At 39.7% G+C, this 25,951-nt stretch overlaps 1 protein-coding gene across 1 annotated transcript in view; it reads left to right on the top strand.

The window, feature by feature from the left end:
- HLCS (holocarboxylase synthetase) overlaps window positions 1-25,951 on the top strand; it is a 91,114-nt gene that overhangs the window by 27,484 nt on the left and 37,679 nt on the right. The gene's annotated exons all lie outside the window — the stretch shown is intronic.

Here is a 25,951-nt window from a genome sequence, read left to right as displayed (position 1 = left end):
TGGAAAAGCTAATGAGCAAAGAGTATCTCATTGATAGCTATAGTTCTTTAATTTATGAACATAACTGTTTCAGGTTTTTAACCTCAGCAACTAATTTCAAGAGCTTATGCCGTAATAAATTAGTTATGCCTTAATGTGCTAATATTTTAGTTACAGGTTAATTAAACTGTACTGAGCAAACTGTCTATATGCATGCAATTTTCCATAAATTGTATAATTTTAGAATATTTCAAGGCAAATGTTGAAATCTTCATTATATTTTGTGCTATTCTGTAGCTAGATGAAAAAACTGACTTTTATTTAATGGAAAGGTGAAGTTAGGTAAAGGGACCCCTGACCATTAGGTCCAGTCGTGACCGACTCTGGGGTTGCGGTGCTCATCTCGCTTTATTGGCCGAGGGAGCCGGCATACAGCTTCTGGGTCATGTGGCCAGCATGACTAAGCCGCTTCTGGTGAACCAGAGCAGCACACGGAATCGCCGTTTACCTTCCCGCCGGAGCGGTACCTATTTATCTACTTGCACTTTGACGTGCTTTCGAACTGCTAGGTTGGCAGGAGCTGGGACCGAGCAACGGGAGCTCAGCCCGGGGATTCGAACCGCCAACCTTCTGATCAGCAAGTCCTAGGCTCTGTGGTTAACCCACAGTGCCAATCACGTCCTCTGCAGTAAATATAATGGTCACATGTCTTAAATAGACATATCCTATAGACGTATCCATATCTGGCTTTCCATCAGCAGAACAGTGCATCTGCCAGATCAGATCATCTGCATCTGCCTTTCAGTCTGTGTCTTTCATGTATAGGATAGCAGCCTCAATTACGTGAATATTCTTTTTCTTTTTCTGATTGTTTTTCTTAGAAACTAGATACACTAATATGATTCCACAGTGGATTTTTCACTAAAGTCGGTGTGGACTGAGTAGTTAAAGATTTTAAAATATTCAGCTCATAAGAAAGCCAGATATGGAATGATTCCCCGCAGAGTCATTTCAGCAACAAAGAAATGCTGGCAGAATGACTGAAGTGAGATTGGGTCACGGGTGGCACAGGGGAGAAGCACACTTCTGTTGTACTATTTCAGTCTACATCCACATTCCTGTTGGTGGTACAACCTTTGCCCCGGACCAGATGCAAAAATAAATAAATAAAGAATGAATCCATGTCATTGACTTGAGTGTGAGGGGGCAGGCGTCTCTGAGTGCACAAGTGGATTTGTGTTTCTTTCGGGGTGTGTAGGGGAGGGATAATAAGAGTGGGAGGGGCATTAATTCCTGGGATGCAGCATAGGGAGGGAATGGTCACATTGTTTGTCAGCAGAAGGGATAAGACAGACTAGAAAGACTAGTTGACCCATGCAAGGGCCAAGCTATCCAACCATGTTGCATTCCTGATCACTGATTCAGGCTTGTTTCACTGGAGGCTGCTTTCCTCTTTCTTAATAAGGGAATTTGTCCTGGATTTATAACATAAGCTCTTTTACTCAGCTGATGCCCCTGTGTCCTAACATCTATGAGTGGGGCTGGGATTAGGAGACAGAAAAATGCCCTGTGGCAGGGTTGGGGAACTTCATGTCCAGGGGCAAAATACAATCCTCCAGGCTTTTTTATCCAGCCTTCATGACTCTACCAAATACCCATTCCTCACTGACCCAGCTCTGCTCCCTCCTCAAGTGATTTAGCCTGGCTGGAATGTGTTCTTTAACTTTCAGTAATGTCTCCTTCCTGCTGGATAGTGGGTGGAAAGGTAGTGAGGGTGGTGATGTAGGTATAGAGAACCTGTGATTTTGTGGAGTTCCAAGTGCCTTGTGTCTTATTAAATCTTGCAGATTGGTATTAATGTAGATTTAAGGTAACTCCAAAAATATCTAAAATAACTTTTTCTATAAAAGAGTACATGTGTCAATTTATGATCTAGTCAAATGAGTCTGTGTAAAGTTAATATTCCCTTTATTGCTTTTTTTCTTTTCTTTTTTTTTTTTTTTGGTCACTGTAGCTAAGGGTATCATGTAGCAGAACCAACTTCCCATTTTTTTCTTTGACAGTCCAGACCATAGTCTATAGAACATTATGCTATTACATTGTTAAAGCTAAGTAGGTCACTTCAAGGCCACTCTACCTTGGTTTGGGATCATGGGGGGGGGTGGCAATATAAATGCTCTAAGTTTCCCAATGAAACAATACATGTGTATAATAAATTTATACTCAGTATTCTCTGTGTGCAGAAGACAGGAAGTCAGCAGAGCAAGAGACAAATTATTGCTGGTTCTGCTGTATTCCTTGCTTTTGTGCTCTTTCTTTTCCATTGTTCAGTCATAATGCCTGACAGGTACGCTACTTCCCATGACCAAGGCCCACACATGGAAGAAATAGTGTCCCTGGAGCTTGTGCAAGGAAACCTATATTGCTCCCTTGCTATAGATAGAATGCACTTTTCAGGTGCCAGGACTAAGTGGCATGAGAAAAGAGAAGGGCTAGGGAAACTAAACTGGGGTGTTACAGATAGGTAGCCGTGTTGGTCTGCCATAGTCAAAACAAAAAAAATTCCTTCCAGTAGCACCTTAAAGACCAACTAAGTTAGTTCTTGGTATGAGCTTTCGTGTGCATGCACACTTCTTCAGATACATAAACTGGGGTGGTTAGTCCCTGCCATCTTTGGTTTGCTAGTTTCCCATACTTCACCACATGACGGAGGCAGGAGAGCAAAGAACTCTGAGAACCAGGCACAGTTCCCTTCAGTTCTCTCCTGCCTAGCGGATCAGGCTTTCTTCTGGCTTTCTCTTATCTTCTCTGTCAGCTAAGTGTTTTTAACATCAACAGCACTTTATTTCTACCGTATTTTTCGCTCCATAAGGCGCACCGGACCATAATTGAAATTGCATTCAAACATTCTCTCAAAAGCAGGGTGTGGGATATTCTTTGGCCCAGGCTGCATTTACTGTTAAGCTATGACTGTGAGGAGGAAACAATAAACTTCTGCTTCCATTTTTAATAATCCTATTTTAGGTCATGTCCCAAACCTAAACTATGGTTAATGAAAACAACCCAGTTTCATAAACTATGGTTTGAAATTGACTTGATTCCACTAACTATAGTTAAGGCTAAACACAGTTTGTCCACATTGGGACATCATAAGAAGCTGCAGTTAGCTTAAAATGAAAGTTGAAGTCTCATCTTGCAGCTGTGCAGGAGGGGGAAGATGGCATTGGTCCAAGACTCACTAGTTTCTTGCTGTAAAGCTAAGCCATGGTATAGTCTTTCATGTGAACAAAGCCTTTGAGAGATGCGAGCACAATGACACCTTTGTGTAGAACTAGTTATATACATTTTGGATTTTTGGCCTAGAGCTACATTAGAACATGCATAGAATTAAGAGCTGATGCTGTGGTGATTAGGCCATTTATTTTATTCTTTTCAAACATGTTTATACATGATACTAGGGTTATTTACCAGGTTAATAAAATGCAAATAAATTATCTTGAATAAGCTTTGATTTCACAGAAATGTATTAATCTAATTTTAGGCTTTTCCTGTTTATGGAATTTTTTTGAGTTTTGAAGGCTTTTTAATATGAAAATGTAATGTGATTTAATAAATGAAATTGTGAGATCTTGAGATTGCAAATGACATCTTATATTCAGACAATGGGTATATAAAGTTTATATTTAATAGGCTTCCAAACCTTTCTGAAGCTGGATACTAAATCTATCCCAGTCCCTCAAATCTACATATCCCCCCCCCACAAAAAAAAATTAAGACAGAGAAGAAAGTGGGCTGGAACTAATTTAATGGCTGAGTGACCTCACAGTAGAGAAACAGCCGGAGTCTAATAGGGGTCTTTGTCTACATTTCCACCCTAGCTGGTAACTTGCCAGTCAAAAGTCAAGCAAGAGAAACAGGTGGGAACTATTAGACCTGTCATAAAGTTTGAAAAATTGATTCTGGAGCCTAAATGAATAGATTGAACTTGACAGTGTTGTCCTAAAGATTCTAAGAAAAATTCTGTAGTTTAATTTTGAGTCCCTTGATTATTCATTAGCTCTCCAGATGGCCTGTATTGATGTATCACATATTATTATACAAGCTGTATTATTGTTGGCATATATTTGCATGTACAACTAACAAGCAATGTGTGAACACCTCTATTAGTATCTTTAAATTAAGGGGTATTACTCAAATTGTAAAATAAAGATTTGTTTAAATATTAAATAATTTGGAATGATCAGTAATACTTGTATTACTCTGACATCAGAAATGTTTAAATCTATTGGGGCTATCATTCTGGAATGATTTGTTCAAGATTGTCATTGTCATGGTGGCTGTGGAAAATAAAGTTAAATTTATCATTTTATAGCATGTCAGTCAGAAGCATTACCAGTAACTAGGACAGGTTAATGCTGTCGTAGTCCTTCTGTAATGTGCATATCTTTGTTCATTATTAAGGATGTACCTGGAAAATTACAAATTTCATGTAGGTTAGGAATAATTCAAGAGTTGATTGAGAAATACATCAAGTGTCAGGCAATTGGTTTGAGTCAAGTTAATTAAAATCATTATTAAAATCAAGAAGAAAGTAGCCAAATTTCAGACAGTGATACAAATCAAATATTCCTTTTTGTAATTTCATAGATTTCCAAAACAAGTGTGCTAGAATTAAAACATACTGGTTTGCAGCTAAACAGAGCCTTTATACTGCCTGGGAGCATATTCCAAAATATTTCTTTGCATAGCCTCATGCAATGCAAGCATCTCTCTCACCCCTCTCCCTCCCCGCAAGGCTTTTCAAGAAGATGGGAAATTTTTATGACAGCACAGACTTCAGTGGGAAAGAGAAACTGCCCAAAATTCAGCTGAAGTACTTTGTGTGAGTTGATATCTACTCATGCAAGTTACTCTGCCTTATTTAGGCAATAGTCTCCAGTGATCCCTGATCCTTGGGAGGTACTTCTTCAGGCATTCAAGGAAGAGGACATTGTGTAAGCAGGACACTTATCAAATTGCATACTTTTAGACTACAGTGAGATTCCAAAGAATCTTGAAATTGGTTCTGTGAACCTAAGGGGTTTGCAGGTTTGTATATTTTGAAACAACCCCCTCTGCTGCCTGGCAAACTGCTTTGGAAACTGAAGAGAGTTTCATAAGCAGGTAGCAATACTTTGCAGGAAAGCAATAATTTAGACCCAGGATTGTGAATTGTGTAATTCTTATTATTACTAGCTGGCCTTAAACCATGGCTTGTTGTTGGCTTACCAATCATGTTCTATTATCATGAACTTGGATTCAAATGTACTGTTAAACTATCATTCCTGATCTGTTTATGTGCTCATACCAGGCAAGGAAGATGAGATACACACTTCTTATAAAGTATATGATTCCTTTCAAAAATATGGAAGTCATGGTACTAAATGTGATTTTATTTTGTAAAGTGATGTTAGTGGCAGGAATGAATGGATAGTATGAATATTTCCAAGTAGCAGAACTTTGTTTGTAAAGAGCTTTGTTCAGGACAGGGTAACTCTTACGATCTTTTATTATTATTATTATTATTATTATTATTATTATTTTCATAGCATTATGAAACAGTGCTCCTTGGGCTTGTGAATTATGTGCTCAACATTGGTTTATTAAAAAAACATTTAAAGTGAATTGCAGTTTTCTGCATGAAAGTATTGTTCAAGAGCTATGTGTTGTTAGCATTATCATTTTTGTGGCACTTTTTTTCCCTGTGACTTTTTCCACAAGTGGTTAGATATTGGGCAGGAGAATGATGTCATGGCTAAAAAAAGTATATTATTCACTTTTTACTGTGCATAAAATGTGGATCGTTAGAACAGAAGACATGATCATTACATGCTGTAGTATATGAACCAGTGAACAGAGAAAGAAGCAGCTAAAATTGCTGGCCACTTCAGGTTCCTGTACTCATTTTTAGAGGAATGTTTCAAAACTGACATCTTTAATTTAGTGGACTGAATGTGCAGCCATAAATGCCAATCCAGCGCATGCAATGTTTTTTTAAATGGAGAATTAGATAGAAAAGAAGTTGAAATACTGGAATTTTACAGTATATGCTATACTGTTAACTCTTCTTATGCAAGTTGATCTATTTTGAGCCTTCTCCCTCTTTTTTTGACAAGTAGCATCAAAGTGAAAGTGTTGCAAACTGCTTCAAGCTATGAACTTGATGTTACTTAATTATAAGGCTCTGATGATAGTTTGTAGCCTTTAAATCAGCGTTTCTCAACTCGTGTAAATGGGGGGGGGGGCATGGCATGAGGCTAGGGGACCACAAAGGGAAGTGACAAATGAAGAAAATGAAGAAAATGAAAGAAAACAGAGAAGTGAAAAAAATAGAAAACAGAGAAGTAAAGTGAACAGAGAAGTGACTGTGCTTCCCAGTGGATGGATCGCCACATGCACTATGCGGCAACATTGCTTCTACTTCCTTCTCCCTCCCACTTCTGCACTCCACTGCTTTTCCTCTTTGGCAGCAGTTAGTGATGAATTGAAAGATGATGACATAATTGTGCGTGTCAATCATTTGAAGCATCTATATAATGATATGGAAGTTCATTTCTGTGATCTGCTGGCCATGGATATTCCACCCTGGGTAGTTGATCCATTTGCTGCCTGTGAATGCTGCTGATGTTTATGTTTCTTTGCAAGAAGTGCTCATACAGCTACAGAGTGGTATAGCAGCCAAAGTAACTTTTAGTCAAGAAAAGCACCATTTTTGGATAAAGAGTACAATATCTAAAAAGGTTCCATGGCTTTGGGATAAAGCAAAAATGTTTTTTATGGCATTTCCTACTTCGTATTTCATAGAATCAAGTTTCAGTCATGTGAATTATTTATTCAGCCTAATGCAGAATCGCCTTGACATAATGGGCAGAGGCGATCTTCTGTTACCGCTCACAGCAGTAGAACCGGATATAAAAAGTCATCAAGCAAAAGTATAAACTTTTATGTAATTGTATTTTGTATAAATTATAACAATTATAAATAAAATATGTTCTCTTTACAAACAAAACATTTAAATAGCTACCGTTCTACCAGTAGGACCAGGAGGGGGGCACAGGAAGGAAACAAGGTTGGATAGATGTTGTTATACCAAGTACTGCTCTTACTTTTTGATTCATACAGTAACTAGTCCCTAAGATAATTGACTTGGGAAATCACCAGACTAAACCATTACATAGTTTAAATTCTCTGCAGTGGTATTACATTGCTGGAGAATTCTAATTTGAGCCGCCCCTCTTTCTCATGTACAGCAATTCATGTTGGGTGGATTTGTACAGCAATTTGTGTGCAGCAATTCATGCTGAATGTGAATTAATGTACAGCAATTCATTGTTCAGTGGACTTGTGACTGGTTGGGTGACTTGAACCAAGATAATAGAATTGTAAAATTGGAAGGGACCACAAGGTCATCTAGTCCAACCCCCTGCAATGTAGGTATCTTTCACCCAATGTGGGATCCAAACCCATGACCCCAAGATTAAGAGTCTCATGCTCTACCAACTGAGCTATCCCAAATCATGGTTCCTTATCATCCAGGAAAAAAATGACAAGTGGGATGTGACAGGATTCTGTGCTGGTTCTAGTTTGTTCAAAATATTTATAAATGACTTGGATGAAAGAATAGAGAGCATGGTGATCAAATTTGCAGACGACACAAAACTTGGAGAGGTACCTAATACCTCAGAATGTTGAATCAGGATTCAAGATGACCATAACAATGAATTTCAATAGGAACAAATGTAAGGTTCTGCACTTAGGCAGGAAAAATCAGATACACATATGTAGGATTGGGGCACCTGGCTTGAGTGCAGTACAATTCTAGTGTCTAGTGTCCAGATCAAGGGAAGTAATAGTACTCTATTCTGTCTTGGTCAGTCCCAGGCTGGAGTACTGTTTCCTCTTGTGGCAGCACGATTTAAGAAGGATATTGACAAGCTGGAACATGTGCAAAGGAGGACAACCAAGATGATCAAGGGTCTGGAAACCAAGCTTTATGAGTAACTGTTGAGGGAATTGAATATATTTAGCTGGAAAAAGAGAAGACTAAAGAGGTGATACGATAGCCATCCTCAAATATCTGAAGGGATGATGGAGCAAGCTTGTTTTCTGCTGCTCTAGTGGGTAGGACCTGAAACAATGGATTCAGATTGCAAGAAAGAAGATTGTCACAGAAGAAGGTAATATTTGCTCAGAGGAAGAGAAGAGCTGGGAGTCTTTTTGAGCTCGAGTCAAATGAGGATTTACTCAGATTATGCCAAAGCATGGTTTGACATTGCATCTACAGGAATTGTTTGCTTCAGGTAGATGTAGAAGGCACTTGTGTGCTTCTTCACAGTTGGAAACAAAAAAAGTACATCGCTTTCCATAGCATTCTCCATTGTCTGTTTAACATAGCTTGAATTTATTTATTTATTTCTACCTGAAGGAGTGTCTCCACCCCCATCATACTGCCTGGACACTGAGGTCTAGTGCCGAGGGCCTTCTGGCAGTTCCCTCGCTGCGAGAAGCCAAGTTACAGGAAACCAGGCAGAGGGCCTTCTTGGTAGTGGCACCCGCCCTGTGTAACGCCCTCCCACCAGATGTCAAAGAGAAAAACAACTGCCAGACTTTTAGAATACATCTGAAGGCAGCCCTGTTTAGGGAAGCTTTTAATGTTTAATAGGTATTGTATTTTAATATTCTGTTGGAAGCCGCCCAGAGTGGCTGGTGAAACCGAACCAGATGGGCGGGGTATAAATAATAATATATCATCATCTTTCTTATTTATTTATTTATTTATTCATTCATTCATTCATTCATTCATTCATTCATTCACTCATTACTATGTGTGTGTATTACTATGTATCTAACAGTTAGTAAATTGACCAGCTTGTTAGAACTGCTTTCTGAGTGTCTGATCCAGTCTAGACTTTTGATTAAAGGAGAGGGTTTTCTCAGTGGCTGCTCCCAGACTTTGGAGCTTCCTCCCTGGAGAAGCTAGACAGGGCCCCTCTTTGCTGTCCTTCTGCTGGCAGGTGAAGACTTTCTTGTTTCAACAGGTTTTGGGGAATTTACTGCTTTTAATTAAATGGCTGGTGCCATACTGTTTTCATTGTAATTATTGGTTTGTTTTAAACAGATTTTACATACGTGTATAGTTTTAATACTATCATTGTTTAACTGTATTTTTATGATCAGTTTTACTGTGTATTTAGTGGTTTTTGTTTTTATCTGTAAGCTCCCTTGAGTCCAATCAGGGAAAAAGGCTGGGTATAAATAAATATATAATAATTTCTAACATTAAAGAGCTTCCAGATTTAGCCAATCTTTTATACGTGTGACAAAAGCAATTCTGAGATACAGTTGAAAAAAGTATATTTTAGAACTATTTTATGAGCTGTTACTGTAGGTCACGTTTATTTAATCCATCACTGACTTTTCAGCATAGCAAGTGCAGCCTCTTTCTAGAAAGCCACTCATTAGAAACAATAGTTTATTTTTTTACTGTGCTACATCATCTTCTTTAATCAGTCATATTGTGAGTGACATGGAAAGGTAATTCACAGCTTGCTTCTAGAAGGCTCAAACGATAAACGGTACAATTCAGTTTGTGGGAATTCATCTTTGGGCACACAAAGATGCTTCAGGAGGAACAATACTGGCCTGCTATGCAGTACAGGGTTTTCACTAAGCGCAGCTCCATGTTTTCATTCCCTGTCTTGCTAGATCTGTTTCATTTTCAGCAAGTGCTACTAGGAACTTCAACAGTTCTGTTGAATAAGATGAGACTGTGGTGACAAACTTTGAGAATGTTTGGGGTTTTTCTGCAGAGCCATGACATCTGCAAGTCTTTGTTATTAATAGATGGGATGGAGAACTGTTGAAAATATTTTGGTCTGTTTTTAGTCTGAAAGAAAATGAGAGTGAAATGAACTTTTATATGTTTACCTATCTGTTTATGCTTAGCTAAAGTGAATGTGAAGAAAATATGAAACCATTTTGTCTCCAGGATTAAAAACCCTATTCAATAATTGAGTGATAATTCATAAGTGGCAAAGTGTTAAAGTAGATAAGTGCTTCCCCACTGTGGCAAAAGCGCTATGCCAAAGTGTAAAGTGCTGAGGTGTTTATTTTAACACTGGGAAACATATTATTGCAAGCATTCCTGGTTTATACTTAGTATCTGTTATGCCAGATGTGCCACGTACAAATTAGACATGGCTCATAAAAGGTAACAATCCCAGGTTTCTGAAAGACATAATAAAAAGTAATTCTGTTTTATCACTAACAATTTTCTCAACCTTCGGAATGAGGGATAAACTGGTTGATGAGGTCTGTTAAATGTGTTAAGGATATTGTGCAGAATTTCTACATTTTAATACTTAAGTCTTCATTTCATCACAGAGAAACATACATTTGGATACATAATACTAAACTATCTTTGTAGGATGGTACGGTATATAGAATGCATTGGAACTTCATCACAGAGATTTGTTCATGTAGCATTTAACCAACAAATGCCATATCGGGGGGAGGGGGGAATGTAATATTGAGTGGTTGCCTAATGCCAAGCTATTTGCCAGATGCTGCTGGAGGACATTCCAGATAGGGATGACCCCTCCTGCTGGAAGGATCAGGCAGGGTCCTCAGGCAGGGAGAAGTCATTGGCAAGAGCTCCAGTTTATTTGAGGGGGGCGGGATGTGATTGTTTGTACTTCCAAAGAAAAAGGTAACCAAGCAGAAAAGAATAATAGAGACTAGTAGGGGTTGGCAGTGTAGCAACCAGAGGCAGAGTTGGCAGACATGACGATGACAGTAGTTTTATAAGATTCTCCTTTCATAGTGTCATCAAGGGGCTGAGCTCCTATGCATATAAGTACTTGACTAGTGCATACTTTTAGTTGTATATATTCTAGTAAACCTTCTTGTTTTGCTTTTATTTTATCCCCCCCCCAAAAAAAAATTATTGATTTTCCACATTTATAACAGATATAACCTATAAAACACACAAAAGAAAACACATTACAATACTAAAAAAAACAAACAAAAAACAAAAATATAAACACTTATTACTTCTAAAACCCAATTTAACTTTCATTGTTGACTTCCTCAAATCCCCCCTAACTGAATTTCCTTGTATCACCTTGTAACAGTTCTCCAAAATCATCTTTCTAATAAAATTAATTCCTTCAATTTACTATCTTCTTCTCTTTCCTTAATAGTCTAAATCCATAATGCTTTACAACTCATTCTTATTCTAAGCCTAAGCCTATTTGATATTTTCAAGTGACTTCTAATTATCTTATGTTACAATATTTAGCTAAATAATCTTTAAATTTCTTCCAATCTTCTTGGTATTCCTCTTCCTTCTGATCGCGGATTCTTCCAGTCAGGTTGGCCAGCTCCAAAAAGTCCAACATCTTCATCTGCCATTCTTCTACAATTGGTATTTCTTGATATTTCCAGTTTTTAGCTAATAGCAGTCTTGCCGCTGTAGTGGCATAAAAAAAACAATCTAACATCTTTTTTGGACAATTCCAATCCTATTATTCCAAGTAGAAAGGGTTCTGGTTTCTTAACAAATGTATTTTTCAATTTTTTTTCAACTCATTATAAATCTTTTCCCAAAAGTCCTTAACCTTGGGACACGTCCACCACATATGATAAAAGGTGCCTTCTTTTTCTTTACACTTCCAACATAAATTATCATTCGTGTGATAAATCTTTGCTAATTTTACCGGGGTTAAGTACCACCTATACATCATTTTCATAATGTTTTCTTTTAATACAGTACATGCAGTAAATTTAACCCCTTTCTTCCACAGCCTTTCCCAATCTTCCAACATTATATTGTGTCCAACATCTCTTGCCCAATCTATCATCACAGATTTGACTTGTTCATCCTTTGTATGCCACTCCAACAGCAAATTGTTGTTGTTTTGCTTTTAAGGCATCAATATGCAGTGAGTACATAACCAACCATCTCATACACTAGCACATGCCCATTTCATTATATAAAAGGGTGGATAGGAACATATTGATGTGAATATTTTATACTAGTACGGTTCTCTAGTTCACTGAGTTGCCTTAGTTTACTGGATGGTTTCTCTAAATTATCTGGATTTTGTGAGTATGTGTGACGCTTTCATAGAATAACTTAGCAATTTTAAATATCAACAGTACAGCTACTATTTTTGCAGAAATGCAACCACTTTTAATGTCTTTGGAACGATCAAGCATTTTTTCAGACATTTTGTTTTGTGTTAAGAATACAGTACAGTGATTATGCCTTACTGAAATTTTCCCTGTCAGCTTCTTAACATTACCGTACCTTTGCTGGTGGTGATGTACTATAATTGGTGAACCATGAAGTAAATATATTGTGAAGGAATAATTTTACCAGCTACCATCTGTCATCCTGTTTCAAATAATTGTCAGCTTGTTCTGCATATCTTTTTTTTTTTTTTTTTTTGGCCTGGGGCTATACTTCTTCACTGTCTGCAGCTTCATCCACCTGTTGAATAACATCCTCATGCCTGTTTCTCTGTACTGCTGCATTTTTCTGGCATTTCCAAGCATATACAGAAATCTCCAACTATGTGTACGCTATTTATTATTATCTGAGTAGGCCTGCTAAAACCAATTTGATGTATTCAGATTTACCTAATTCTTCCTGACGTAGCTGCTTCTTACCCAGTGATGATATGTCTTCACTCTAGACCAAGCTTTCCAAACTGTGTGTTGCAACACGTTAGTGTGTCAGCTGCAGTGTGTAGGTGTTGTGCGAATGCTTCCGGCACTCCTCCCAGGGCTGGAAAGGGGTTAATTTAACCCCTGGTTTACCAGTAAAACTGAATTACTGTGTCATGAAATAATGCCTGTCTAAAAAGTGTGTCACCAACATGAAACGTTTTGAAAGCTGCTCTAGACCATGTAGTTCCCAGTAAACAGCAGCATTATTTCTCACTGTAAAACTTGTTTCAGTCCCTTTGTTCAGGAAGTCAGTCACCCCAGCAAACTCAAAATTCAAGAAGATGAGCTGATACTCTTGCTTTTATTTCTGTCAGGTTACATCTGGGTCTGGGCTCTAAGCATTTAGGTTCCCAGACCTGGCAAAGTGGTGGCAGCAGTTGGCTGTTGATCCAGCAAATCAGAGGTAGGGGATGTGGTGCAAAAGAAGCAGGTGTCAGGTTCCAGTATAGTCAAAGAAGAATCAAAGAAGCCAAGGGCACTTGTGCAGTCAAGGTTCAGAACAGCAAACAGGATGAGGAGGACCTGAACCGCATACCTAATCAAAGGCAGGCAGAAGTCAAGACCAAATGCAAAAAAAAATCTGTAAAATCATTCATTTCTAACAAACTGTAAGCAAAGCGAGTTGCTTCTCACAATCTACTAAAAATCTAAATAAAATATACTGGTAGCCCACAGGATTTTTCTTTCTGCAGGATGGATCCCACAGAAGTTATTTTAGACAGTCAGCATACAGTTTTCCTGATAATTCTGTCTGCGCTTTTGGCACTTGGAGTAGTGTTCCCAGTAGCAAAAGATTTTTTACTGTAGTTTCCTCTTCTGTTGATACTAATGTCTGTGTTTTCTGGCTGGGGGGGCAGATTGCTGCTGTATAAACCTCCAAAAACATGAGAGAAAATGAAATCTCAATAGCACTACAGAGAATGGTGATCATGGCAGATGCAAGACTGGCAGCACAGAAATAATCAGAGCAAGGGACTGAATATTATACTGTACGTAGTCTTTGCTGCAATGAAAGAGGCTTCTTGACAAGGGAAAGTAAGTTGTTAACTTCACCCTGCAGTAATGATGAATGATGAAGTGAGTATATTGTGGAGGCATTCTTGTTTTTGCCAGAGGTACCTGCCAAAGGCAACACCCAACAGTACATATAGAATAAAGTAATTGGCTTGACTCTGTTACCTGACAGTTTTCACTTAAGCAGAGGACAGTGTTAGAAATTCCCCAGACTTCAGGTGTGTTTTGTGACTGATGTGGGCCCATTTGTGACAGAGTGGAGATCTCTGGATGCCAGGTTGGCAATTGACATGTCCATCTGGCTGGCCCTTCCAGTTTTCTTAAGCAGGTAAGCAGAAGAGCTTATTTATTGCATTTATATCCCATCTTTTCCTCCAGTGAGTTCATGGTTCACTCTCCCTCACCCCTTTAGTTAATCCCTCCAATGACCCAGTGAGGTAGGTTAAGAGGCTGTGACTGGGCCAAGGTAACCCAGTGAGCTTCATAAGTGAGTGGGATTTGAACCCTGATTTCCCAGGTTCTAGTCTGACACTCTAGCCACTACACCACACTGGACTAAATACGTGATAAATCTTTAGTTGGGTTGAAACACTGCTTCCCCCTGCCACTTCCTTACTGACCCGCCTCTCTAAAAATAAAGTTGGACCAACTTATTTATTTAGCCAGAGTTCATTCCAAAACAAACTCACTCTGTAGCTACATTTTCCTTCAAACTAAGGAACATATTTGGCATTTACAATGACAATGTTTGCCAAACGCTTCTTTACTGTAGCATTTTGTTCAGTTTGCAGTGGGCATATGAACCCTTAGTAGTCTCTAGCTTCATGTTTTAGTACCTCAGCTTTCAGAGGAAATCCTTTCATATAAGAAAAATCTAATTCTCCCTTTGCACTCCACTGTTGAGACTTGTGAATTTCCTGTGCTTTTCTTTTTGAGAATGGCACATTTATGAATTTGGAAGTTTACACTTTCATAATGAAATGGGTATAAATGACAGAAGATTATCACTGATGACACCGCATAATGCTTTTCTATATCGGCTTATGTTTTGCTTACATGGATTTTGTTTTGATGATTTTCAGGTGTTGGTGAATGTGATGGAAATGTTTAATCTGTTTTTTAAAACTACATATGTCTGTTCTGCCAGTGCCAGGCCTAAGCAGCCTTAGTTTTGGTTGATGTGTAAGTGAATCACTAGTAGCTAAGTGGATCTTTCTGGGACTTTCTGGTGAGATAGTTTAAAATGTCACCCCAGCACCCTTCAGGAATCCTATCACCTTATTTGAGTGTGCATTTCTTGAGTCGGGTGGGGATAGGACCCACCAAAAATGTTGCACCCATAGCACCATCACAGTTTCAAAGAGAAAGGGCAAGACAGAAGCCACACACAAAGGACAGAATACCTATAAAAGTGACATGTAAGAGAGAGAGTATATTGGCAGATACAGCTTTTCTCACTGCTGTGTAATGAAATCTTTATGCTAAAATTTCCTATTTTAATGCTATTAAATAGAAAAGGTTCATTGCAACTTTTATCCTAGACACTAGAAGAGAAAGAACATCTGCAGGAGGAAATAAAACAAAATTGGTGCCTTGTTACAGATTAGGATAGTGGAATGAAGCTTTGTATTTTAGTTGAAATAAATATAAATGTTTCAAGTAAGATGTTTTAAAATGGGATACTATTCAATTCTGTGTTTGGAAAAAATATTTTTCTGGTAATTCAAATTCAACTATCTAATATGAAAGAACATGATCTGGAAACTAAATTATGTCATTGTGGATATCCTTACTGATATGTTACAGGCAAGATGGATGAGATGCTAAGTTTTCAAAGCAAGTGACATTAGGCCAAGCTGAGTAAAGACAACTCCTAATTGATGGGAATGTTGTCTGTGAGTTCTGATGTTTACTTTCAGATTTAACTGTTTAATTAAGGAGGCCTTGTGCTCCTCATTCAGATGCTGGTGGATATAGTTTCAAGGTTATAACATACAAGAACTTACAACCATCTTGTAAGATTGTTGGGCACTATTAGTGCTTGTTCCCCTTAGAGCAGTGTTTCCCAACCGGTGTTCCGCGGCACACTAGTGTGCCGCGAGATGTTGCCTGGTGTGCCGTGAGCGAGTCCAAAAAAGGTTGGGAAACACTGGTTTCTCTTTCAAAAAGGAAACGTGGGTTAAAGCGGCGACGCTGCCTCCCACTCACTTTCCTGCTCTGGCTTCCCTAACAGTTTTCCGAATTGCGTCACTGGATCCAGCCCCCTTTTCCACATGTGACACGGGGCTGGAGGGAGGGAAAGAGTGCTTTATGTCGCGCACAAAGGCAGCCTCCTAGAAGCGCTCTGGGCCGGCGCCGTTTCGCCGAAGGCGCCGGAGGACCCCCACCCTCAGCTCCTTCAGAAAGGAAGCCCCGCCCCTCGGCTCCCTACGCCGCCAGGCAGCTCAGCTGACTGACGAGGACGTTCTGCGGCGGCCGCCGCCGCACAACCACCGCAGTTGCTGGCAGCGTCCGCAGCGCAATAAGTAACAGCGCCTGGTGCTGCCAACTCTTTCTCTCTCTCTCCCGCCCCGCCCCCAAGCTCTCGCGCGCCCCGCGTCAACATCGCCGCGCGCAGCTTCCCGAGCTCGAGGCCAGCCGCTGCACGCACGCGCCGGCTCGTCATCGGCTCCGGTTGTTGCCTTTCTTCGCCGAGGTCGGTGGACCCTGAGCCTAGGCTTCCTTCCTGCACCCCGCTTTCCGAAGACCGCACACCAGTTGGGCCAGTACATATTCCCCTCCCGTGACTGGAGCGGAATAGCCCTTTCTCTTCTTCCCCAACCCTTGTCGTTGGAGGAGTCCCTCAGTCCCTCGCTTTGCTGCCTCCTCCCCCCCCCACCCCCAAAGCTTGGAGGTTCCCCGGCAAGGGGGAGGGGAAAAAATTGAAAGTTACACTTTCGTGCGTCCCTCCCGGCGTGACGCTGCGCGCTGACGTCACGGGGATGTAATGGTGGTGTGCCTCGAGATTTTTTTCATCAAACAAGTGTGCCTTTGCCCAAAAAAGGTTGGGAAACACTGCCTTAGAGGTTCTTTAGATTTAAGGAATGTCATACTAGACCCTCCTAGTTTACTGAATCTATTCAGTCATGGTATTTCACATGTAAAATGTCACTATTATAATCTGAAACACAGTATTTCATGCTTAGAAATACCGTTTGATCTTATATTTTAGTAGTCTGGCAGACATAAAACACAATTACATGTTTGGATAAAAACGAGTGACATGTTTTTTATATGTTTTACTAACACAGTCCTACAAATCACACCAGATGTTTGATAGCATCCTTTTTTACCTGCAGGAGCGCATTCAAGGGACCAAATTGCTTTACCACCCTTGGTATGAAAAGTGTTTCATTGTCTTCTGGTGAGGGTGACAAGAGGAACAAATCCTAAGTTTCTTTCCTAGCATAGTTTTGGAAAAGGGCTTAGGAGTTGTCCCTATCTTCCACTCCAGCTTCAGCCTAGACGAAGTTGGGCAGTGGGCAGCCATGGTACTTGGAGCACCTCAATTACCCACCATGCAATTGACTCCCAGCCTTTTTCTTTATGTAAACAAATTAATAGAATTTTTGTTATCAACATTTCATGTTAAATGGAATGTGTGACTCAAATTAAAAATGTTTTGAACTTCATAGCATTTTGACTTGAGCATTTTTTTTTAAAGGTTCATTATATACCACTGGTATCATACTTTTTCAGACCAATTAAGGCAAAAACAGCCTATCCAATTTCGCTACCCCTGCCAAAGCCTCACTGGGGTTGAATGGCTGTGGCTTCTGGCAAGATCTTGCAAGGCTCTTGTAAGATCTCATTGGAACCCGGAAACCACCGAAGCTGCTTCTCCTTGCTTCAAAGGGGGCACACCCATGTAGGAGCCCCTTGGATTCTGCCACCTGAGGCGGCTGCCTCAGTCTCCCTCATGGATGGGCTGGACCTGAATTGAGTCCTCAGCCACTTGACTTCAGGGTCTCTGCAGCACAATGTTATTTGACAAATCACTAAGTCAGACTAGTGTTTTAAAAGGGAGTTGCTTCTGTTTGTCCAGTATTCTGATGATAGCTTGATGACCATCCAAAATGCTTCTATCTAGTTAAACAGAAAAGTTCTACACAAATGGTAATTGCTATTAATATTAGCCAGTATTATTTGAAGGTTTAAGTTTTTTGTTTGTTTGTTGTTGTTTTTAGGACACTGCAGAGTTTGAAGCAAAAATGTGGCATGGAGCAATAACTCTTTAACCCTGCTGTCCACCCATTTAGTTCTCCCCTCTGCACTGCCATGTAGGGTTCCCAGTGAGTGTTGGTCTCTCTGAATGTACATTTTGGAGCACCTTTCCACTCTTAAATCCTCCACCTGAACCTGAATATTGGACTCTGCTTGTAGAGGTCTGGTTCACATCCTCACTTTAGCTGACTGGGAGACTAGAACGCCATTCAGCCATGACTATTTACCTATAGTTGGATAAAAGAGATAATCCTATATAAATTGAGCTCTTTGGAGGAAAAGCAGGCTATAAAATAGTAATTTCAAAAATATATAAAATTGACATACTAGAATTTATTGTGACCTTGTATCTGTCACTGAAATGTTGTTAAAGCCATATGCTAGGTATACTTGCGGATCACTGTTTTGATTTTACTAGAGAATGTCTAAAGGCTATTTAGCAGAATTTCTGATTTGCTTGTTTAAAACAAAATCAAGCTTTTATGTGTGTCTTGCCACTTTTTGCCACATCTTAGTGAACTTACAGTGTGCTGTAGGTATGGAGGAAATGTAGGAAGGAAAATGAGTTGTTTGGTAAAGCATAGGGCATATGATCAGTGTTTGTTGTTGTATAAAATCACAATCAAAATTGACAAAGTTGCTATTAAATACTATTTCCTGTGCTAAAAGAGAGTCAGCATAAGCTGAAAAGAAACCTGCAGCAGTAGATTTGCACATAGACCTTAATTGGCCCAATTGACCTTCTGTGCTGTATTTACAATTGCCTTCAAATTGTAAGCAGATGTTTGAAAAACCTTCATTAATAGGTCCCTAACATCTGTTTCACCTACAATATTGCTCACCAAAGCAGTTGTGATTATACATTTATTCCATACATATTTTCTTATTGGTCTTGGATATTTATGCTTCTTTCCAGAATTTTAGATAGGGTCTTGCTGGTTGTTTTCTTCTTCTTCTTCTTCTTCTTCTTCTTCTTCTTCTTCTTCTTCTTCTTCTTCTTCTTCTTCTTCTTCTTACCTACATTGTGGATTACTTCTGTCAGTACAGAGCAGTAGCAGCTGAGGTCTACTATTATTTTTAGTTTAAAAAAGCACCAAAAGTTTGCTGTTCTGTACCAGTATTACCTTTTGAGATATGATAGAATTAAACAGACACGAAATATAACTCCCATCTAAAATGGTCAGGTATGTGTTGGAAAATATTATTTTGAACATTCTGACATATTTTGAACATAGCTTACCTATTAGAATGTATATGCTATCCTTTGTATTTATGTATATCTTCAGTTTATGAAATATTTTTACAAAGCTCAGAGTTGAATATTTAACTTCTTATTGCTAGTTATCCTGCCTTCTTGACCAATAAATATAATTTGCAGCTGAACTCTTGTATTGACAAATACAGAATTGTAAAACATAGGGGTTTTTCATATGTACATCTAAGTACATATTAGGATTGTGCCCCCATCCTGTCCCGGATATGTATATTCTCTGGGTAGGACCACCTCTTATTTCAATTTTGGATGTAGCTGGAAACCCCCATTGCAAAAGTAGACTTTTATCATAACCATTATTAATACAGAGGCATTGTAGGTTAATTAACATATATGGCAGTCTGCCCAGAGCAAATGTGTGAAAACGTATTTGGGGATTTTGACATGCCATTTGATAGAAATCTAGTTGGGATATAGCATTTTTTGTTCTGCCAGACTGTTTCTATTTAGCAGGTGTGCTAAGCGGTCTGTCAAAGTTCTGGGAGCGAAATGTTAGCAAAGATGCATTGGAAACAGACAGAGGGGCTTGAGACACAGGAGGCAGGTCCAGCCTGGAAGCTCATAGAGGCCAGGTCCTGTCATGTGCTGTGCTCTAATCAATCAAGAATAAAGTTTCTTATAGGACTGGTTAATCCCCCCTGCCCCAGTTTTTCCTCCTTCTCAGACCTTTGTGTGGCATATCCCTGAGTACCAGTGTCTGATATCCCAACTTTAGGGACTTGCTGCAGGTTTTAGTTCTGATAGGTGCTGACTGATCTACTTGGATCTACTTGCAGTCTCAAGTGTTTCACCAGCAAGTCAATGAGGCAGTAATTACTTTCAAGGAAAACATGTTTAGGTCTCAATGTGAATGTGGTCTGAATCTAGTGCTTCTTTACTTGGGCTGTAAGAGCCTATTTTTCAAAGTAGAAGTAAGAATAAATAGATACTGTTGTGTACATTTAATTAGTTTATCAAAACCCACTGGTATAAAACAAAACTGAAGCTGTTGCAAAAGGGCTTACATGTTATGTTTGATTATAGTTAAATCTATGGTTTTTATGTACATACTTTGTGCCTATTTTTATAGACATGTAAGTTAATGAAATTTAGGTAATCTCTCCCTTTTAACTAATCTAGTCAAGTAGATTTAGAATAATTTTGCATATTACCTAGTCTTTAATATTTGTGGGTTGTGATATATTGAAAGAACTGAGAACCTAATGTCATAAGCAAAACCTGCTACTCGCTGTTAGATATTTCATTCTCTATTACAGTAACATACTAGACAGAACAGCCCCTACAAATTAAAATTTGTGCTTGGTGATTAAAATTTGTGCTTGGTGATAAACATTAGCCATCACAGATTAAACCAGTCAAAAAGGGAGAGACTACTTCAGTAACATGAAAAAAACCACAACATTAGGAGTAGAATAAGAAGAGTGTGTTAAGCTAGCACAGAGAGTGAAACCGTGAGTTGGGAAGGAAGGATTAGCAAGGAACACTTTTAGTCAGGCCCATAGCTCAGTGTTGGAACATATGCTTTGCATTTAGAAGGTCTCAGGTTTAATCAGTAGCCTCCCCAGGTAGGACTGGGAAAGAAACTTGTCTTAAAAACCCTAGACACTCACTGCCAGTTAGTGAACTAGTTAGACCAACAGTCTGACTCCATGTCAGGCCCCTTCTTAGGTTCCTATAATTGTTCATCCTTGAGGAAAGGAGTAGCTGTGGTTCACATGGTTTGTCATTTTCAACACTATTCCTGCACTGTGGGATGCTGGCCATGCAGAAGCTGCAACCATACAGGAATGGCACATAACATAGGAGCCAACCCCTAGGGGCTGAAGTCCCCTTTGTCCCCTCTAAAATGGGCATTGCCATTTAAATGGTGCGTGTGCACCGTGTCTTGTGATCAATGATTCAAGTTGGCAGGCCTGGCACATAAGAACTAGGCTGTAGAACTCTGTGCATTCAGAGGTTTCTCATGCTTTTCTGTAAGAAGAAGAACACCCCCTCCCCCAACAGCAAAAACCCTAGTTTCCATAGATTAACTTTAAAAGTTGTTTTCATTTATATTAGAGGACATGGACATTAACTTCAAAGTGTATGCTCCTTAAAAAGACTACAGCTATAGTGTTAGGAAAAGGTCTGAGTCCATGACTAGAATTTCATGGATTCATATTGTGCAATGCGGAAACAGTAGCAGTCATTATAAGCTTGGCAAAATGTCCATGATTGCAGATGACTTGCAGATTTGTCTAAAATTATTCCTCAGTAAGGAAAACAGTTCCATCAATGTGTAAAATTGCTATTCATTTATCTGGGTTTGACCTTATGCGATCTTTCTAATATTTAGTTACTCTCACATGTTACAGTTTTGCAGGGAAGGAAAAAGAGGATTTTAAAGCTGACATTCTTGTGAGCCATGTTGAGAGCTTTTATTTTTAGAGTTGTAGCACTGCCCATTGCCTATTGTGCAAGTCTCTCTTCTATTAGAAACCGTGTAGAAGACATTTTATTACTCTAACATTTTAATTCTCACTGGAATAAATTAGTTTTTGAAAACTGTCAGTGCAAACTTTCTTGTACTGTAAAATCATCAGAATTAGGCAAAGTCTTGATATCATGCATTATTTTATATCTAATATAATTTTAATTAATGCATGTAAAACAAGTAAAAAGGTCTGTAGCTTATATCTCCTTTTCTTTAAGAAAAAGTGGCTGATAGCAGGGATTAATAGATTGTTTTTAAAAGTCACTTTTGAAAACTGTGAACATTTATTTCATTCTCTTGACTTAGGTAATTTACATAGTAACCTAGTGTTGTCATTTTGGTTTGTTTAATTTTGAATTCATAGAAAAGTGTGGTAAAAAGAGTGAAAATCTTTGGCACATAATTTTTAACAGGGTTCATTTTTTAAAAAATAAGCAAAAGCTTGAAGGTATACCATTGCTTTATCCACTAATTCACTGCCATATAGCCTGAGGTGCATGCTGTTATTCCCTCCCCAACTTCTTAGTTTGAGTAAACAGTAGTTTATCATTAGTATTAAAATTGGCAACCTGTGCTTTTCCAGTTTGAATGTCAAGGGCAGAGTAAACTTTACATGAACCAGGAAGTCAAGGACAGAATATGCAAGCCTAAGGCTTAGACCCATGGCCAAATCAGCACCATTATTATTATTATTATTATTATTATTATTATTATTATTATTATTTATTGCTTATACCCTCCCATCTGGCTGGGCTTCCCCAGCCACTCTGGGCAGCTTCCAACAGGAGATTAAAAATACATCAAAACATCAGTCACTAAAAAACTTCCCCAAACAGGGCTACCTTCAGATTTCTTCTAAACTTCAGGTAGTTGTTTATTCCTTTGACATCTGATGGGAGGGCGTTCCACAGGGCAGGAGCCACTACCAAGAAGGCTTTCTGCCTGGTTCCCTGTAACTTGGCTTCTCACAGTGAGGGAACCACCAGAAGGCCCTCAGCGCTGGACCTCAGTGTCTGGGCCATACGATGGGGGTGGAGACGCTCCTTCAGGTATACTGGGCTAAGCCTGTTTAGGGCTTTAAAGGTCAGCACCAACACTTTGAATTGTGGTGGGAAACGTACTGGGAGCCAAGACCGGTGGTATGTGGTCTCGGCAGCTGCTCCCAGTCACCAGCCTAGCTGCCACATTCTGCATTAATTGTAGTTTCTGGGTCACGTTCAAAGGTAGCCATCCATCCTCGAACCGCTTCTAGGCACTCTCACAGGATCTTGACCATCTTCACTGGTTCCAATTTGAAAGAGAGGTAGAGCTGGGTATCATCTGCATACTGATGAACACCCAGCCCAAACCCCCTGATGATCTCTCCCAGAGGCTTCATATAGATGTTAAAAAAGCATGGGGGAGAGGACAGAACCCTGAGGCACCCCACAAGTGAGGGCCCAAGGGTCTGAACACTCATCCCCCCCCCCACCACTTTCTGGACATGGCCCAGGAGGAAGGAGTGGAACCACTGTATAACAGTGCCCCCAGCTCCCAGCTCCTCTAGATGTCCAGAAGGATGTTATGGTCGATGGTGTCAAAGGCCACTGAGAGAACTAGGAAACAGCTTTCACCTTTGTCCCTACTCTGCCGGAGATCATCGACCAGCGCGACCAAGGCAGTTTCAGTTCCATGAAGGGATCCAAATGGTCCGCATCCTCCAGGCATGCTTGGAGTTGTTCAGCAATCTCCCGCTCAATCACCTGGCCCAAGAATGGAAGATTTGAGATTGGGAGATAGTTGGCCATATTGGCCAGATCTAAAGATGGTTTTTTTAAAGAAGCGGTTTAATGACTGCCTCTTTTAGCGCGTCTGGGAATGCTCCCTCAAAGAGGGAAACATTCACCACCCCACAGAGCCCATCGCCCAGCCCTTCCTGGCTCGCTTTTATTTTCAAGGAGACAGGTGGTTGGTTTCACTCATCCAAGCAGCCTGTCCACATCCTCGGAGGTAACAGATTGGAGGTGATTCTGTGCAACTTGACTAGACAGGACTCTAGCACTCTCCCTTCCCAGCCCTGTTCCCATGGTGGAGTCTACCTCCTTCTGAATCTGAGGGACTTTATCTGCAAAAAACTTAGTAAAATCGTTGCAGGAGATCTTGGGGACTTTACAAGGCCCTGATGGCAAAGGTGGTTCCGTTAAATTGCGAACCACCTGAAAGAGCCTCCTGCTGCTATTTTCTGCAGATGCAATAGAGGCGGTGAAGAAGGTCCTCTTCGCCGTCGCTATCACCACTTGGTAGACTCGATGTTGAGCTCTAACCTGTGTCCGGTCTGATTCAGAATGAGTTTTCTGCCACCAGTGCTCTAGCCGTCTCAGCGATTGTTTCCTCGCCCTCATCTCCGGGGAAAACCACAGGGCTTTCCGGGCTTCATGCAATTGGAGAGGGCACTTCGGAGCCAGACACTCTGCTTTGCAGCGGGCCACCAGGGAATCAGCTGAAAGGCCATCAAGATGGGATAAAGCATCCCCTACCACTATCTAGAAACCATTTGGATCCATTAAGTGGCAGGGGCGGACCATCCAAATTGGTCCCACCTCCCTGCAGAGGGGAAGGGTCACGGAGAAGTCCAGTTGGACCAGGTATTTACATGCATGTTCTATCTAATACTGTACTGAAAATGAATGTTGGTCTAAATAACTTGGTATTGTCTACTCTAAGGAGAAAATAAATCATGGACAAGCTATTGAAAAGTGGCTAGAATGTTTGACATTTTGAGTGTAGAAGCACCTACTGGAGTGGGTGCTGAACACACTAGGGTTCAAGATGCATACTTTACTCTTATAAATATACACCAGCTGTGTGAGTGTGGGCATACTTTTTCTTTCTTTATTTTTTGGTGTGTGAGCCACTCCCTAAAATTGTAGTTGGGGGCAGCCTTTTTCAAATGATTTGTCAGTTCTTAATTATCTTCATAACGTAAGCACTTTGTAAAATATCCACATAATTCCAGTCACTTATTAGACTTGTCAGTTATTAACTAGTTGTAAAAAAGGAAATCTAATACATGTACCATTATTCCTTAAGTCATCAGCTAAGGTGAAATGTGTGCAAATTGCCTGTTTGAAATGTTGTGAGTTCTAGAAAGCTTTGTGTGATTTGCAGTGTGAATATTCAGAATTCAGATTGAAAGAAAAACATTTAGAATCTTTAGTTAATTCCACAGATGCTGATCTAATACTTTAAACCATAAGATAGAGTGGGTTATTCTTATATTTTTTGTAAAGTATGCTTATACGGTGCTATAGTAAATAGGATTTACTCAATTAATCAAATTTACAGATTAGCTCCTTATTGATCACAACTATTTTATGCTGAAGATCAATGGTAATGTATTTTAAATCTTTAATTGTTAATCCTTTTTAAAAATGTAACATTGATTGGTATAATCCTTGCTAATTCTTTTGGTGCTGTGAAGTACTTTCTGAGCTCACTAAATGCATTTAGGCAAGTGAAATTTCATGTTTCCAGTTTCATGTTTCCAAGCAGTATTCAGTTGTCTTATCTGTTAAATATATTTATTTGCTATAGCTATGAATGAAAAGGCTGGAAGATGAAAGGCTTTCTCAGTTTAATTGTTCATTACTATGTACAGAGTTTTATAATTTCCCACACAGATTTTTCTCTCCAGAATATCTTACCACGAGGAATGTAGTAGCATTGTGGAGAGTCTCCAATGATTGGTTCAATCCAAATGGTGAATGGCAGTCATGTATGTTAAGTTGCCATTGCTGTATACAGTGGTACCTCTAGTTACAAACTTAATTCATTCTGGAGGCCCGCTCTTAACTTGAAACTGTTCTTAACTAGAGGCATGCTTTCGCTAATGGGGCCTCTTGCTGCCACTATGCTGCCGGCACACGATTTCCATTCTCATCCTGGGGCAAATTTCTCAACTCGAGGTAACTCTTCCAGGTTAGCAGAGTTTGTAACCTGAAGCATTTGTAACCTGAGGCATTTGTAATTCGAGGTACCACTGTATGAAGGTGTTTTCCATAGCATTCAGTGAACCAGTTCCGAAAGGTTTGTGTGAGGATAAAATCACAATACTCCATTTTAGTATTGTACTGGCAAGCAGGAGCTCCCCTTCCCCCAATTCTGAGAGTGGTGGGTGTTGTTTTTAACTTCCTTGAGGG

This window comes from Podarcis muralis, chromosome 4 (assembly GCF_964188315.1).
Source record: "Podarcis muralis chromosome 4, rPodMur119.hap1.1, whole genome shotgun sequence".
Lineage (NCBI taxonomy): Eukaryota > Metazoa > Chordata > Lepidosauria > Squamata > Lacertidae > Podarcis > Podarcis muralis.
The sequence above is the reverse complement of the archived record's forward strand: the minus strand, read 5'-3'. Positions and strand labels throughout refer to the sequence as shown.